General features: G+C 35.0%; 1 long non-coding RNA gene across 1 annotated transcript in view; it reads right to left on the bottom strand.

The window, feature by feature from the left end:
* Positions 1–17,448, bottom strand: part of LOC102767080 — a 106,161-nt gene extending 88,713 nt beyond the window's left edge. The window contains exons 1-4 of the long non-coding RNA XR_001515872.1: positions 17,213–17,448; positions 4,591–4,712; positions 3,502–3,604; positions 2,575–2,670 (exon numbers count right to left, since the gene is read on the bottom strand). This is a non-coding gene — a long non-coding RNA (uncharacterized LOC102767080). The remainder of the gene's footprint in view (positions 1–2,574; positions 2,671–3,501; positions 3,605–4,590; positions 4,713–17,212) is intronic.
* Positions 17,449–17,603: the final 155 nt, after the last annotated feature.

The following is a 17,603-nucleotide window of genomic DNA, read 5'->3' on the forward strand; positions in this document are numbered from 1 at the left end:
AACTGTGCCCCCTGCTGGCCTGGTCGCCACACACAGCCTGCTGCTCGGTCATTTGGTCATCCCTCACTGCCCCCCCTGCCGGCCTGGTCACCCCACACAGCCTGTTTGGTCGTCTGTTTGGTCATCCGTTCGGTTGTGATGGCCCCTGGCTCTTTATAAATATATAGATATTTATGAAAAATCAACTGCCTAAATTTTATGGGTAAATTTCTAATAATAAATGTTTGGTTGTTCAAGATAACAATATCTTAAACTCCAAGAAGCCAATATAATTATAATGAGAACTCAGGGAACTATTTTCTACATTGAATGGCCCCTGAAAAGTATAGCAATACTCCACCTTAGAATTACTTTATCAGTCCTGTCATACCAACTGTGAGAATCATCTCTTCTTTAAAAAAATTTATCTTTTCTTTCCTATCAAGATTAACCAACCATTCCTTCATTCATTCACTCAGTCATTCAAAAATGTTCATTAAGAAGCTACTATGTTCCTCCTTGTGCTAAAAACCGAGGATATAAAAATTAGACACACCACCTTTTTGTTTGCCCTTAAGAAATATATAGTCTAGTTAAAAAGAGACATATAAATAAATGTAATAAAATATAGGTTCTAGAATAACCTATTTAAGAAGGTAAAGTTCACCCGGCCAGCGTAGCTCAGTAGTTGAGCATTGATTTATGAACCAGGAGGTCACGTTTCGATTCCTGCTCAGGACACATGCCTGGGTTGCAGGCTCGATCCCCAATCCCGGGCATGCACGATGCAGCCAATCACTGATTCTCTCTCCTCATTGATGTTTCTGTCTCTCTCTCTCTCCCTCTCTCTTCCTCTCTGGAATCAATTTAAAAATATCTATTAAAAAGAAGAGGGTAAGATTCACTGGCAGAGGTCAGTAGTCAGGAAAGGCTTCAAAAAAATAACAAAGCTTAGTCTTAAATGAAAAGTTGCTACTTACCAGGAGCAAAGAAGAAAGATCATAATGGTAAGAAGGAAAATATAATGAAGATTAAAAAGTACCAAATAACAAATCATGGTAGGATGACTACAAGCTATTTAGTCTAAGATCGGCATGTAAGGAGTATATATGATATTAAGTGGTAAGGGAGAGCTGCCAGAGGTAAGCCTAAAGCAGTACGCTATGGCTCAATAACAAAAGACCTTGTACACACACTAAAGAGAACACAATCTATCTTTTATAAATAGAAACCATCAAAGGATTTTAAGTATAAAACTCATAGGATCATAGATTTCCATGATGTCTACACAACTTATGCATTTAGCTTTCCTCAACAATGATCAAACCAACATTTCACATTTAATTATGCATCTGTTAGAGAACTATCACCATTTAGCCTACCTGTTTTATATTCATATGCAAATGATTTTCCAGAAAAAGGGTCTCAGCCTCTAGCAAACTTGTGAGTAAAATAACAATTCTACTCCCTGAAAAGTGGGGTAGATACTAAAGATACACCAATTTCCAAGGGATTCATCAAGATTCTACTTAAAGAATTCATACATGTGCTATATGCACTTGCATATATGCACAATATTAAATATTCACAATCTATTGACAGATTGTCCAAAGTTATGCCCACGTGAAGTCACAAAAGCAAATGTTTTGGCCAGTCACATTTTGGTGTGCCTTAATAAGCAGTATAAAATCACTGTGAACTAGCCAGACTGTTTCATAAGTGAAGCAGTTCAGTCTTGAGTTACATACATAAAAACTTCATGCAGCTTAACACAGAACTTCTAAATAGTAGACCACAGAAGCTCTGAGGTCATGTATCCACACTTGGAATCCTGGGTCAGCCACTTGTGCAAATCATTAAATTCTTGAGTCTTAGTTTCCTTGTCTATAAACCTGGGGCAATTATTCCTACCTCATATAACTATTGTGAAGATATAATGAGATATAGAAAGCACTTCAGCATAGAACTAAGCAAATATTCATTATTCAATAAATAGTATTTTATTATAACTACACTAGAAATTATTCTAGCTATGACAAACTCAATTTATACACTAACTAATTTTGTTAGACTTGCATTATTAAAGAAATTTCCAAAATCTAGTCCAAATGAAAATGTTTGAGGTAGGCCAAATGTGAAAATAATAATCATCATACTGAGGCAAATCATATAAAATAATGTATTCAAGAAAAAAAAATTTTTTTAATGCATCAAGTTACACTGACTAATTACTTATAAAGCATGGGAAGAAAGAGTCCAATCTTTTTTTTTCCAAATACTGAATTTTTAACATCCAGAGGGGAAAAGTATCTCGTTTTATGCTAGAAAGTTGTATGAATATATATGCATATATCCATAAGAGGTCAAAAATAAAACCATAGTCCAAATCATCTAGTGGGGAATTTGGAAAAATTGAAATAGTCCAATCTTAATATAGAAATACTCAGAGCCTTTGTGAGGAAAAGAAAATTGTACAATAAAACTTTTTCTCAAATTATAGTGCCATGTTATTACCTCTTTTAATTTTATGGCTTCTTACAAAAAAACATATAGTACAGATAGTAAGGCTGGTTATAATCATGTAATGTCATGTACCTGTAGTAAAGGAATGCCTTCTTACAGTTAGGCCTTTCATCTGCCTTCAGTGAGCATCAGTCCTACCAGTCTGTGACCTTGGGATTTGTTTATACCCTGAAAGAAAGAAAATAAAAATGTAATAACAACAGCAACAACCCAAAAAAAGCAGAATACTAGAAAAGCAAGACTATAAAAGAAAATTTACTTTGACAGCCTGACAAATAAATGACTCAATTGAAAACAACTAGAAAAAATGAGGATCAAAGCAACATTAGTAACTGTATCAAGTTATTTCTGTATACTCCCATATGTTTACATATATTCTTGAATATGTACATACTTCATAGTCAGATGAGATTGGGTCAAATCACAAAAGTACTTAGTAGAGTAAAATGAAGTTGTGATTATTAAATATGTATTAAATAATATTGACCTGAACTACAGATTGCTAAGCATATACATGACTAACTCTTATAAAATTAAACATATGTAGTCATCCACTATATCTCTGAATAGCAAGCATTAATGATGGCTACCAGTTGAAAGATCAAAATGGAAGAGAATTTTCAGATTGATAGTGAAATTTCCTGAAATCAGTAATATGTTTTAAAGTAAGTCTAGAACAGGTCATTTTGTTCAGCCAATATTCATTCAAACAAAAGTCATGAATTATAAGTTAGTTAGCATGTGTTATATGGAAATAAGAATGAAGGTGAGAGAGAAGTTAATCAAACTACTTTTAGGTATATTCATAAACACCAAAGTGTTATTTCCATTCTTTTTCATTGGTAGGTTATTTCTGTGTGATCCTTATACTCAAGTAATAAAGCATTATGGTTTAATATCTCATAAAACAAAATTTAAACCAACCTATCACTTGATAAAACGGAAAACATAAAATAATACTAGCATGATCTTTCCTGTATGAAAATGACACTGACTCACCATCCGTAGAGATGAGTTTCAAGTTGTTTTTCCACAATGGAAATGGACTTGCTGATCAAGCCAGTTTCCTTGCCAAAGTTCCCTGGTGAACGAAAGCTTTTATCTGCAGGATGAGTGTTAGTTACCAGTAGTTACAGAAAACAACTAAATTAAACAATCAACATAGAAATTAAACTTGTGCCTTGATCCCAAGCCACTATGTTCTGATGACCTACAAATAAAGCCACAGAAATATATAAACACTGTACAATACTTACATACAAAGTTGCACATGCATTTCCTCAGACACATTCACTGTATTCTATATTTACTGAACTGAAAATACAATCAGAACCTGACCTCTATCCCTAAACAAAAATCTTCTGAGCTGTCTTAGATAAAAGAGATTGCTTCTGACATGTAAAATCAGAAGTATATAATGAAAATGCTCCGAACATGAAAGCATCTCAATTTTACATTCCTCATCACAAGTAGCAATAACTGAGGAAATTACAGAATATTTTTGTTAATGTTAGCGATATTCTCAATAGCATTAAGTGTAATATGACTACAGGCAAAACTACTTTGACATTTCCAGAATTCTCAAAAATATGTCAACTTGTTATGAAGAAAAATATTTTTGTTACTAGCTACAGTGTTCATTCATACTAATACATGCAAAGGTTTTGTAATTAAATATTTCCGATATGAAATTTTATCAGTTGCCAGCTCAATCTCCATATGAGTTGAAGAGCTGGTTAAACATTACGCAAAGATGTAGTTTTTAAGTATAAGTAAAAATAATGTTATGTGTTTATTATCTAAGAAAATAAAAGATTAGATTAACATCTGCTAAAAATCAATGAGAAAGAGTTAACAACTAGGCACAATTCAAACTAACTCACAACGCTAAGTATCTATGAGCAAGGCACTCACTACATGAGGGTTCTGTGAACAGGTGGTACACAATCTCAAAGAAATCACAATATTAATATTATTGAAACATTCCATCTTCGGTTCTACATACTTGTTTGCAATAACAAACAGCTAAATTCTAACCCAGATCCTCCGCCAAAACAAAGGATGAGGTGGAAAAGCATGGTATCATACCAGCTCATTGCAGCTACCACAGGGATGAGGCCCTGGGGCTCCTCTTGCAAGTGAAGATAAGGAAATTTCAAGAGAGATGTTGAGAACATCTGCTACAACCTGTAACGTAGGTCTACTGTCACCTGTAGACAAATAAACTTTGTTAATTTTAAGACACTAAAAATATTTCCAATCACAATTCCATTTTAATGAATCATTCTCTTTAACAACTCTGTGTTACATTAATTACCATCATCCCACACCAACTTACTGAAATTGAGTCGTTCACTGAACTGCAAACCCTACAGTTCCTCTTCATTTTAGTTTCCCATTTCCACAATGCCCAGCTGTGCACCTTACAAATTGTAAATTTTTTAAAAATATATTTTATTGATTTTTTACAAAGAGGAAGGGAGAGAGATAGAGAGTTAGAAACATCGATCAGCTGCCTCTTGCACATCTCCTACTGGGGATGTGCCCGCAACCCAGGTACATGCCTTTGACCGGAATCGAACCTGGGACCTTTCGGTCCGCAGGCCGACACTCTATCCACTGAGCCAAACCGGTTTCGGCACAAATTGTAAATTTTTAATAAATGTTTGATAAATTGAAGTTAACTAGTCATCTTACTCCCTCCCCTGTTACCCCCCACCCCCAATAATCACTTATTCTAGCTATAGCCACCATTCCCGATGAAAAGACAGGATTATTATTCATTCTGTAAACATTTTTGCTTGAACACCTACGGGGTACCATGTTAAGTATAATGGATACTAGTGTAACACCTGATTCCTGTCCTTAAATAACTCAACCTAGTATGAAAGATAAAGATGGAAATTAGCCATTATAATATCCTGTAATCAGTTTATAACAAGTTTTGTAGAAAGTGCTACAGATACTAAATGGAAGTGAAAACTGGCTTAGAATAAAAGCTTTAGAAAGGAAATGACATGTGAGATGAGTACTAAAGAATGAGTAGCTTCTGGATGGAGGGAGAAATACAGAAAGGGCACTCTCAGTGGAGAGAAGAGATGAAAAATTATAGAGCTGCAAAAGGGCACATGATATTCTGAGAACTTCAAGAAACTTGGGAAAGTAGCAGATGAGGAGAAAAAGGCACGAGAAATATTACAGAAATGCCTTATTATGCTAAAAAGCTGGACCTCTGTCCTGACTGAAGGAGGTAAGCCAGGAGAATGACGTGATCATTGAAAAGATGTTGAAAGCAATGGGGAAGATGGGAGGAAGGACAAGACTGAAGGCAAAGGACCAAATCAGACAAGACAAAGCAGGTATGACCTAATGGCTTATGTAATTACGGTGACCCAATTCATCACTAATGACCATTAAGTCTGTTACCCAAAATATCTCAAATTTAGATTTATATTTAGAGAATACAGACTCTAATGTATTTTCAAAAACTGTTTATGTGATACGATCTCAACGAAAAATCATGGCAAGAATTACAAAGAAATTACATCAAGATGCCAAAATGTTAATAATGACTAGCTCTGGGTAGTGGGCCTACAGGTCATGTTTTTTTTCTTGTTACTGATATATTTCAAATTTTCTACATGATAATATTTAAAATATATCCTAGGGCAATTGCTTGAAACTTAGCTAAAACTGGCATTAATCCTAAAGGGCCAGAGCCAGGATTCCTTGACAACATAATTGGCCCCGAAACCTCCCTTTAGCACCAAGCCCATCTATATATAAAAAAGCCCAGTGACTGAACGGCAAAACTACCAGAATGACCAGTCGACCAGTCACGATGACGCACACTGACCACCACGGGGCAGACGCTCAATGCAGGAGCTGCCCCCTGATGGTCAGTGTGCTCCCACAGTGGGAGCAGCTCCTCAGAGGGCGGGTCCACAGCCACTCAGCTGACCAGGATGAGCACGCTCCCCACCAGTGCACGAATCCCATGCACCAGGCCTTTAGTTATACATAAAATGCTCATTTCTACATTAGGATCTAAACTCATGTCCTTTTTGTTTCTTCTGCAACATCTGCTTGCCCTGAATGCCTACCTATATCCCAATTTGATCATACCACCAGCTATACCCATCTTGTACATACAATACCAATAGTTCATTATATGCCCCACACATCATGATATCCAATCATCTTTTATTGAAAGCCTTTTTGAACAGTTCTCCAATTTGTTCTTCCAACAAGATTTTACAAGAATACTAGTGCAAAATCAGTCCTATTCTAGAACAAATATTCACACATGAGTCAGCTATAAATATACTAGTGGTCTGGTGCATGAATTCATGCACATTAAAAGGAAATTAATTAGAAGAAATATTTTAATATTGCTATTCGCCCTTTCTCTATAATAGAAGTGTCAACCAAATTCACGATCGATAATGACAGATGGAAACACACACGTGCAATTGGCACCAACAAGAGCTTTCTATGTATTGCGCATGCGTGAGTCAACTGTACCTACTCCAGGACTTCTGTGAGGATCAAATGAGGTGAGGCATGGGCAAATGCTTCACAAACATTTGGTTAAAGTGTAAAATGTTTGCATCTGGCTATAAAGCAAGTTGTGTTCCTGGGCTGAAGAAACTCCAAGGAGGCTAGACACTAGGGAGAGGAAGCCGGGCGTTGCTACATGACATCATTACCCAGAACCCACAGCAACTGTCTCTGGGCTGACCATGGGGTCTCAGCAGCATCAGCTATGATTTGGTGGGGTGTCGCTCACTCTGGGGTAGTGGCAGGGCCTGTGTCCCACTTGGGGGAAGTCAAGCGTTGCTTTGTCGGCCAGGTCCATGCTGCTGCTTCTTGTAAATGGCAAGTGTGTGTCATGGCAGCTCCTGTGTTGAGTGTCTGCCCCATGGTGGTCAATATGCATCATAGCAACCAGTCGGACAGTGGGAAGGACACTTAGCATATTAGTCTTTTATATATATAGATGTGCATATAATTATACTGCTGATTTGATAAACTGCAAATTATGTAAATAACCACTACTAAAGTGTTTCCAAATCTATTGTCTTAGAAAAAAAATGCCTACTGCTATGGGTTGAATTGTGTCCCCCCAAAAAGATGTTGAAATCCTAACTCTCAGTACCAGTAAATGAGACCTTGTTTAAAAATGGGATCTTTTCAAATGATCAAGATAAGATAAGGTCATTAGGATGGGCTCTAGTCCAATATGACCAGTATCCTTATGAATAGGGAAAATTTGAACAGAGAGGACACCATATGAAAAGGAAGGCAGGGGTTAGGGTGATTTACATCTACAAGCCAAGGAACACCAAAGATTGCCAGCAAATCACCACAAGCTAGGAGAGAGGCATGAAATGGATCCTCTCCCTCACAGCCCTCAGAAGGAACCAACCCTGCCAACACCATGATTTTGTACTTTTAGTCTCCAGAACTGGGAGACAATAAATGTCTATTGCTCAAGCTACCCCATATTTGTTACTTTGTTACAGCAGCTCTAGCAAAATAATATACCTACTAAGGGCAACCATGATTTTTTTCCCTGAAAGCCACTAAAGACAAAACCATTTTGAAGAAAGACTGCAAATCAGAAATAATAAAATTCCTTGCTCTTAAGTTTTCAATCTGGTAGCAAAAGTGCTATTTAATAGCTAAGCCAACCTACTGCCAAAAAAAAAAAAAAACCCACCTCTCAGATATGAGTCATCCTTCATCCTCTAGTACCTTTTAGTACATACAGCATCACATAAACTCTGGAGAATATCATTACCCTATAAATATCAGAACATGAGAATAACATGAAATTACATAAATGTCCCTTTGTTTTGTAAGAGTGTTATTCTGGAATTGTATGTACCTGTGAGAATCTAACTGACCTATAATAAAATCATAAGGTAGCATCATGAGTTACTTGATAAGGAGCAATCAAATCGACATGGATCAGGAATGGGCTCTGGAGTGACATACTTCAGTTTGAACTCCTGCTCTGTTATTCATCAGCCATATGATCTAAGCAAAAAACTTAACCATGTTTGGGCTTCAAATTCTTCATCAGTATAAGGGAAAATTTATATTTTACATGAATAGGTCAAATAATATATGAGATGTGCTTAAAATATAATGATGATAATGGGGTTTTAATAGTTTTATAAAAAGTAATAGTCACCCAAAAAAGAAAGAAAAAATAAAATTCACAAATTAAGGGTTTACTTTTTTCCTTTATTTGGAATTTATTGGGGTGACACTGGTTAACAAAATTATATACTTTGCTAGAGTAGGACAATAATTAGGCAAGCTTACATGAAAATAAAAGTATTGCCTTTGGCTACTTCCTTACTATAAAATGTAGGACCTTCAAAATCTTTCAACCATTTGCTAAAACTCAAAACACATTTAAACTTATTTATGTTGGAACTGAAATACAAATAGGATATTGGTGACTTTGGGCTCTATCATAGACATCAGTTGGAATGTGGCTTTCAAAGCTCTTATAATAACACTCCTTTATTTCCTCAGATCACTAAGCTCTAGCCAGTCCAAAAAAACTACAACTTAGACTGATCAGGTTAATTGTAATAGTATGACATAATCCACTGTAACCTTTTACCAGGTATTACTGCTGTACTTTTTGCCTCTTTTTAAATATAAAACTTGTTAAATTAAAATATACATCTCAAAATGTAACTAGTTAAAAAGGGACTTATTTTGGAATGTATATACTCATTTTGAGAAATGTGTAAATAATGCAAAACCCAGTTGATCACCGAAATTCAAAAGGACCTTGCTATATCTTTTAAACATTCTACACAAAATACAAATTATATTTCCACTGCTAATCATAATAGTACTTATAAACTAAAATTTATATTTACACCTACACATTAAATAGAAGAAACTAAATAATTAAGTCCAAAAAGACTGTAAATATTATAAAGAGAATGGTAGTATTTTTGTTAACCTTTTTATATAAAGGTTATCTATCTACATTGGTCAAATCTGTTGGAAAATATATCAATAATCCAATTCTTGTGAGAAAGCCAAACAGTATTCATTCTTAGCATCTTTTACACTTTGATGAACTATAAATACATATTGAATGCTATATTAAATTCAGTAATATTAGCATCAAAGTAATGTGGGGTCAAGACCAATCATAGGTGTTTTCCTAAATATTTATGAAAATGTTTAGCCTTCAAACTTTGCATAATTCCTAACTTAAACTTTTGTTAGTTGAGATGTAAAAAAAAAATGAACCTCCTTCTTGCTAAATAAGCAACATAAAGTCCACTTTTCCAAAAACATTGTTACACAAGTATTTTAATTTTTACTTTTTGCAGAGAAATAATTAGGTTGGCATACTCAAGTTAAACAAAATTACTTATAGTATGAAGAAAAATTCTTAGGCCTTATATTTTTTAAAAACTGACTTGAAGTTAGCAACGGCCATATTCTATTTATTCAAGATACTCTATTAAGAATACAGTATCATTTTGATTGACACCAAATTATAATTCTAAGATTTTTTTCAAAAAGTGAATAGAAAAAAAACTAAATATATTTTCTTTTTTCTTAAAATACTAATATTAATAAATATTAATAAATAACACAAATACATTGCATTAAGAAAACATAATCTATTAAATTATTGGCAAAAAGACCATACTGATTATTATACCCTTGAAGGCAGGGATTATGCCTTTATCTACCTCATATACCTTAAACATGACAAGAACTCAATAAAGTGTAATTTTCTATATCTCAAAAACAATAAGCACAACAGTAACATAATTATCCTAAGAATTATGGGAAATAATACTAGTGAGCAGGCAAATCTAACATTAATAGAAGAAAATTCTATGTCTCTTACCACAGACAAATTCTGACGTCACAGCTAAAAATTATGCGTTGGTTGTGTCAACAGAAAATATACAACCAATGCCAGTTTTGAAATAATCTCAGTTTGATCTAAAGTGAAGTCATTAAGAACTGAGTAGAAAAAGTGAAGATATTAAGAAACTATAATCCTACTATTCTATATGGCAAAAAAAATAAATAACCTTTTACCATGTTCCGTTATTTCCGTAAACACCACATAACTTTTCCACAGAGAGCAATTTTCACTAAGAGAGTAAGGTAACACATGTGGATTGTATATGGACTATCCATTCTCATGTCTCACTGGGGTCGTTCTGGTTTTGCATTGCTGATTTGGTGGTTAAGATTCCATATTCGCGCCACCATCAGGCAGATTCATATTGTGATCAGGGAGAAAACAGGTTAGCCAAGGGCTTGTTTCCTTTACCCACACCTTTTCTCATGAATTTCATAAACTTGCTAGAGCAACATGGGGACATTTAACCAGTGCAGAAAATTCCTTACATTACATATTACAGATGTTCACCAGAATTTTCAACTAGACAAGAATTACCTTTTGAAATCTTTACACACACACACACACACACACACACACCTTTCCTCCAGATAAAAATGCGATAGAAACGAAAGAAATCATATTGGTCTAAGCAAATAAACCAATAATTTAGGCTTAATAAAAGGGATATCTGATTATGTTGGATCTCCCCTCCCCAACCTAATATGCTAGGGAAATTTTCTTACTAGAAGCTGCTGAACACATAATTGACCTAAACTACTCAGAAAAAAATGTTATGTGGTTTGCTTGTTAAAACACAACCACCCTGGAAATATTTATAGCATTGGCAAAGCCCCTATTAGTAGCTTCATCTGCCCTAAAGAAAAATGATTCTATTATTACAAGTTTCCACGTATGTATTTATAGAAGGAAGCAAACAATTTATTAAACCAACTTTTTGGTCTTGAAGCAACAGATTTTGGGAAAGGTGGTTTTACAATAAGATACATAACTCCACATCTAGTTATAATGCTATTTTTTTTTTCATAGAAGAGGCATGATACTGTGTGAATATTACGAGTCAAGCCTACTCATCTCAACTAAGAATGAATTAAATTTATTAGAGTGAAAACCTGAGAGAAAAGGTACATGCATGTGATTCTAAATTGCCATTTTTTTAGAATGGGGTTTTTCTCCAAAGGGATTTTAAAATGTGTTTCCACGTTATTCCATTTGTGCTGCTTTCACTTTAGCACTCCGGTAAGTTGGTTGCTAAACAGAAACAAAAAGCAAACTTATTTTCACACAGAAAGTGGCTTGTGATTTGACCATAGAATAAGCTATATTTTTAAAAAAATCTGTCAAAGCCCTAGCTGGTTTGGCTCAGTAGATAAGGTGTCAGCCTGCTGACTAAAGGGCACATGCCCAGGTTGCAGGCTCAACCTCCAGTAGGGGGCGTGCAGGAGGCAGCCAATCAATAATTCTCTCTCATCATTGATGTTTCTAACTTTCTCTCCCTCTCCCTTCCTCTCTGAAATCAATAAACACATATAAAAAATAAAAATATAAAAAAACTGTCAAAGTCCTGACTGCCAAAACATATTGAAATTAAGATACATGTACACATAAAGAGTCACTTGCATTTTCCAGTTACCACACAGAGCTCAGAAAATCAACTGTAAAGTAAGGTGCCTATCGAAAGCCTCATCATACCCAAACTATTATTCTTTCCGGAAAAGTCCAGAAGGGAACCACAGGCTCTGCAGGACACACAGTGTTCTTCTATAAGTAACTTCCAGGCCGATATGGCTGCAATATTTTTACCCACAGAAAAGATATTCTAAGAGGAAAACTTTCCTGCATGCACAATCCCAAAATCACACAAGCCTGTGGATAGTCCAGAGCAGTGGTCAGTCAGCTAGTACCCAAAAAGCTGACAAGGTGAACTAAAGAAAAGAGTGCTTGAATGGAAGTCGGGAGAACTAAGTTTTACCAGTATAACCAGCTCTGGGATTTACTATTCTGTTTCGGGCAAGTTAGTTAACTTCTCTGGGCCTCTGTCTTATGTTTGTTTTGTTTTATTTTGTTTCATATGGAAAACAAGAGGTAATCAAAAACCTTTTTGTAATTATGGCCAGGAGGCCATCAGAAAACATGTAGACCTATCCCCAACTTCACAGAGGACAATGAAGCAGAGGGACATGCCCAGGCATTTAAAAGGACAGTTCACTTATGTCAAAATTCTAGACCATGTAAAAAACGGTACTTATAAGGCAAAAATCATCAAATTTAAGATGATTATCATCATCTTTTCAGGAAGAGCTTCAGTTGTACTGGTAACATTTCACTTCTCAAATTGAGTTTGGAGTACATGAAGTTATATGTATGATTTTTTTATTTTTTGTTTGAAATAGTTTCTAATCATTTTTTTTAAGTAACCACCAAAACATCTTTAACCAAAACATTTCTCTGAAAATTTAAAGGTCAATGGAAATAGTATGTGGTTTCAAACATTCTCCTGCTGAGTTTGAAAGGTAAATATCACTGTGTCCCCCTAATATAAGAAAAAAAAAAGTGAAATAGTCTATAAATAAATACACACACACACAATCTTCCAGCTTAGTAAAATATAAACAGTACATAAGTGGCACAAAACACAAAATAAACTGTATTATTAGTATCATTATTGCCCCTTTAAGGATATTGAGAGAGGTCCTGGCCAGGTAGTTCAGTTGGTTAGAGTGTCGTCCTGATGCCCAAAGTTTGTGGGTTCGATCCCGGATCAGGGCACATACAAGGATCAACCAACGAGTGCATAAATAAGTGGGACAATGAGTTGATGTTTCTCTTTTCTCTCTCTCCCACTCAAATCAATAATTTCAAAATGTTAAAAATATACATATATTGAGAGAAACAATAATAATTTGTACTCCAAACATGCCTAAGATAAATATATTCCAGAGTCACATCTGAGAACCTCGTACTCAATCATCAGGTTGTTTGTTTGTTTTTACTGAGACAAAAAATAAACTGCAATGATTTACCTAAAGTAAGCAAACACTTTTCCAAACCTCTACACGAAACTACCTGTAAAACTAAGTGTCTCTAGAATCTCTGAAATTTTCCAACAAGAAAGTATAGGTCATTCAGCAAAATATATTTACTGTATACTACCATAATAGCTATTTAATTGTTATCATTATGATGCAGATATATAATGGAAACAGATGTTCCTTTTTCCTTTCAGCAAAGCACAGGAAAAGCTCAAACTTGCTGATACTGCATGGACTACTACCAGAGCACAATAAAGGAAAAAAGACATTAGCACATGACAATATTAGTTTTTACTACACAACTAATTGCATAAAAAGTATAACTTGAGATCATTAAATCAATATAATTTTCAGCACTACAGAAGGGAAACAAATAGATTTGTATAACCAGCCTATTTCACATCTGCAGTTGGGAAAATACTTCTGAGAAATTAAGTATATGCAAAATACCACCACTACTTTCAGAACACAAGGAAAAGATTGTCGTTCTGTTTTATTTGCTCATGTAACATGAATTGGAATGCTGCCTCTACCGAGGAATTTTTTTAAACAGTGCCGGTACAGACTGAAAGAACCTTTCTAGAAAACAATTTGGCAATCAATATTAAAAACCTTAAAATACAGTTATACCCTCAGTCCAAGTAATTTCTATTCTAATAATATATCATAAGAAAATAACCACAGGGCTGATTAAAGGTTCATTTAAAATGTTATTCATCATAACTTTATTTATAAGGGAAAATTAAAATCTAACTCTCCAGTGGTAGAATGACAATTAATTAAATTATATATGTTAAAACATTATACAGTTAATATAAATGACTTTAATAATAATTTTAATTATACACAAAAAATTTTATTCTCCTACACAAACTGAAAAAAGCAGAATATGAAGTGATGTCTACATATTTTTATAAATATATTATATATAAAAACATATAAGTGTTTGGAGGAAAAAGGCTTAGAGAAAATACGCAAAATGTCATTTTTAACTTGTGAAAATTCTCTATTATGAGCAGATACTACTTTTTAATTGGAAAAGTGATTTTTCCTTTAAACAATTCTATTTCTATGCTCTAATACTCTTTGTCCTTGTCCAAAGTTACTGAAGATTCTTTGGGTCAAATAATTCGATAAATATTTTAGGTAAATTGATTTAAGTTACATTGATATGTTATTTGATCCTAAAATCTGGCATAGAAAGAAAAATATTTGTCAATTACATAGACAACACATTTTTTTTATCCTGAGTTAAACAGAATCTTTACAAAATAGAGAAAAATTTTATAGGATAAACATTATAAATGTTTACTTAAGAGCTATTAACATAATGTGTTTTCAGTCACCATGTCAAGGAAATTTTTCAATTAAAAATATTTCTAAAGCAAATAGAGTACCCTATTAATTGCTCTCCCAGTTTGCCAATAAAAAGTTTGACACAGCTTTTGTAGGACTCCTAGTTTCATGATTGTATTTTTAAGAGAAGAAGCTGATTTGTCTTAGGCTATTACTGTCTACTACTTCTAGAAGTCTTAAGGAAAGGTGGGAAGCAGCAAATTCTGGCAATCTGCCTAAAGAGAAATCAATGAAACAAATTAATCCTTCGCAGGCTGCAATGACACAGTAATCCATCATTCAGAGCTGCTTTTATATACCAAATCAGAGAGCAGAGGACGGAGCCCTGGGGGACATCACAGACAACAACTTACACCAACACTGGGAAAATACTGAGGAATCAGTTTATTTAAAGAGGATAGATTTCAGTTGATTGCCTATTTTGTCAAAGATTTTTTTCTTTCACAGTGTGGGGAACCCAAGGCCCAGTGACTCTATCTTCAGAATTCAGTACCATATAGGCTTGCTGACATCAATAGGGATGAATGTTTATAAATAATTAGCATCATTAATCAGTATGAACAAATATCTGGCTAAAGTAATATTACTTTTTCCATTAAACTTCCAGGTGTTAAATACATTCCCAATTTTCAAGAGGGACTAACTGTAAATTTACATAATAATCTACAATTTAACTGACCAATTCCTGGTAAACCACATTTGAGATATTTTTTTGCACATAAAATGTAACCATTTAAGATGTGTATAACTTCCTAAGTACTGTGTTAAGTTTAAAGACTTGAAAATTTTAATCTCATCTCTTGTGGAATAAATTTTAATAAGCAAATCAGATTCTAAATCAATAACTTGTTTTAAAACTATAAATAGTACTTTGGCTTGTAATTATAGTTGACAGTGCTGAAAGACAAATTTAAATGTGGTTTCTTTTTTTAAAATAAACTTATAATCAATGTATAGCCATACATTCACACTGAGTATATTTATTTATACATATACAAAAACATATGCATCTAAATTTATTGGTGCTTATGTAGAAATTTATGCACCTGAGTATGTTTTACTAGAGTAATGCATTCTGAATGTAAGTATATTCCCTAGATGAAAACTAATGAGAAAAACTATAAAGTCAAAGTATATTACTACTGTTAAATACATCATTTTCATGGTTAAATGTGAGGAATTAGTGAAAGAAAAAGGATTTTCAAGAAATAAACAAGCAAAACTTATCACAATGGTCCCAAATATCTAATCATAAACCCAAAACAGAAAAAGAAGGTGAAATAAATGCTAACTAGTCAATTTTTGAATGGCATCTTAGATTCTGAGGCCCATGGCCATATGATTGTAATTCCTGGCTATGCTGATGCATTTTTAATTCAATGCATGGATCTAGTATTTATTGATTTAATAAGGTTAGGGGTATTACATTGTTGCTGCTACTGATGAACTGTCAGCAATTTAGTGAAATCTTACAGAGGAATATATATATATTTTAGAGTTGTGAGAGACACTAAACAGCTATGTAAATGTAATCCCTTCATTACGCAGGACAGTGGCAAAAGCAATGTCCCTTCTTTCCCAGACTGCTTTGGGCTGCAAACATTTTCTAAGAGGTTGGCTACCAATAGACTGAGGTGACACTGAAAGGATTGCAGCAATGTCTTGCAGGTACTCCTTCAAAACGTTAGCCACAGCATCATTGATGCAGACAGAAAAGAAGGGAGAAAATTTACTTTCTCAAAAGCCATTCTGCCCAAAATACAACCAAAGGAGATAGGGCTTTAAAGGCTCTATCCAAGTAAGGAGGTATTATGTGATCCAGAATTTAAAGTGGGGGGGGCGGGGGGGCGGGCAGGAATCCACCTGAATTTGCTGAAACAAACACTTGGGGACTATTAGAAAGCTTTCTGCGCTGCTGTGCTACCCTGCTTGTGGGCTTATTTCCCCAACCTGGACACCTGGGAAGCATGTTGTGCTCCAGCTTTTCCCTGACTTTGAAGAAATGGATAACCTAAGAAGCGCGCTGTTGCTGGGGTCAGTAAAACTATGCTAATTGCTGAACCTAATTGCTTCAAGCAGTCCTGCCTCTAAACAGGGAGAGCACAGTGGATGGAGTCAGTCTGTTCCTAATAAAATGAAGAAGCACTGAATTAAATTCCCAAGGAAGGCACTATAAAAGTTTCCACAGTGTAACCAAATGACTTCACCTCTGCTATTACCCCTAAGATGACATCTTTGAAAGAAAGCAGACCCCAGTCAGGCTCCATATTCATAAATTGGCTGAGCTTAGGCCAGTGAATCTGGATTGATTTAAAAAGGTTTTTTCATCCTTCCAATCAAATGAAGTCATTGTTAATTAGATGCTTTCTGTTAACAATGTCACTCTTCTCCACATTACCTGCTCACACTCGCAGCGCCTCTAGTGCAACATCTGGAGCACCAGTCCCCCTGCCATGGGTCCTCACGAGTTTGGCGGCGGCTGGTGGTATATCCGCTGCTCGATCCCTGTCTGAAGGAAGACACGGCTCAGTGTGCTGCTGGTGAGACACATACCAACTTTCCAATGTGAGAGGCTATAAAACAATCGCTAGGAAAACTCTTCTCCCAAACTCTCTTTAAAGGAACTACACGGCAGTGTCTCTGTGCTGTTGCCGCTTTGTAGATGGATGTTTTAGAAAACGCCTAAGGCCACAGTCAACTCCCACTGACCAAGCTCCTGCTCACACTAGACAACCGGGTTAAGGCTGCCCAGCCGCGCCCGGGGCCTGGCCACCGACCCCTGCCTGCCT

The sequence above is a fragment of the Myotis davidii genome, unplaced genomic scaffold, assembly GCF_000327345.1.
Source record: "Myotis davidii unplaced genomic scaffold, ASM32734v1 scaffold44, whole genome shotgun sequence".
In the NCBI taxonomy this organism is placed as follows: Eukaryota; Metazoa; Chordata; class Mammalia; order Chiroptera; family Vespertilionidae; genus Myotis; species Myotis davidii.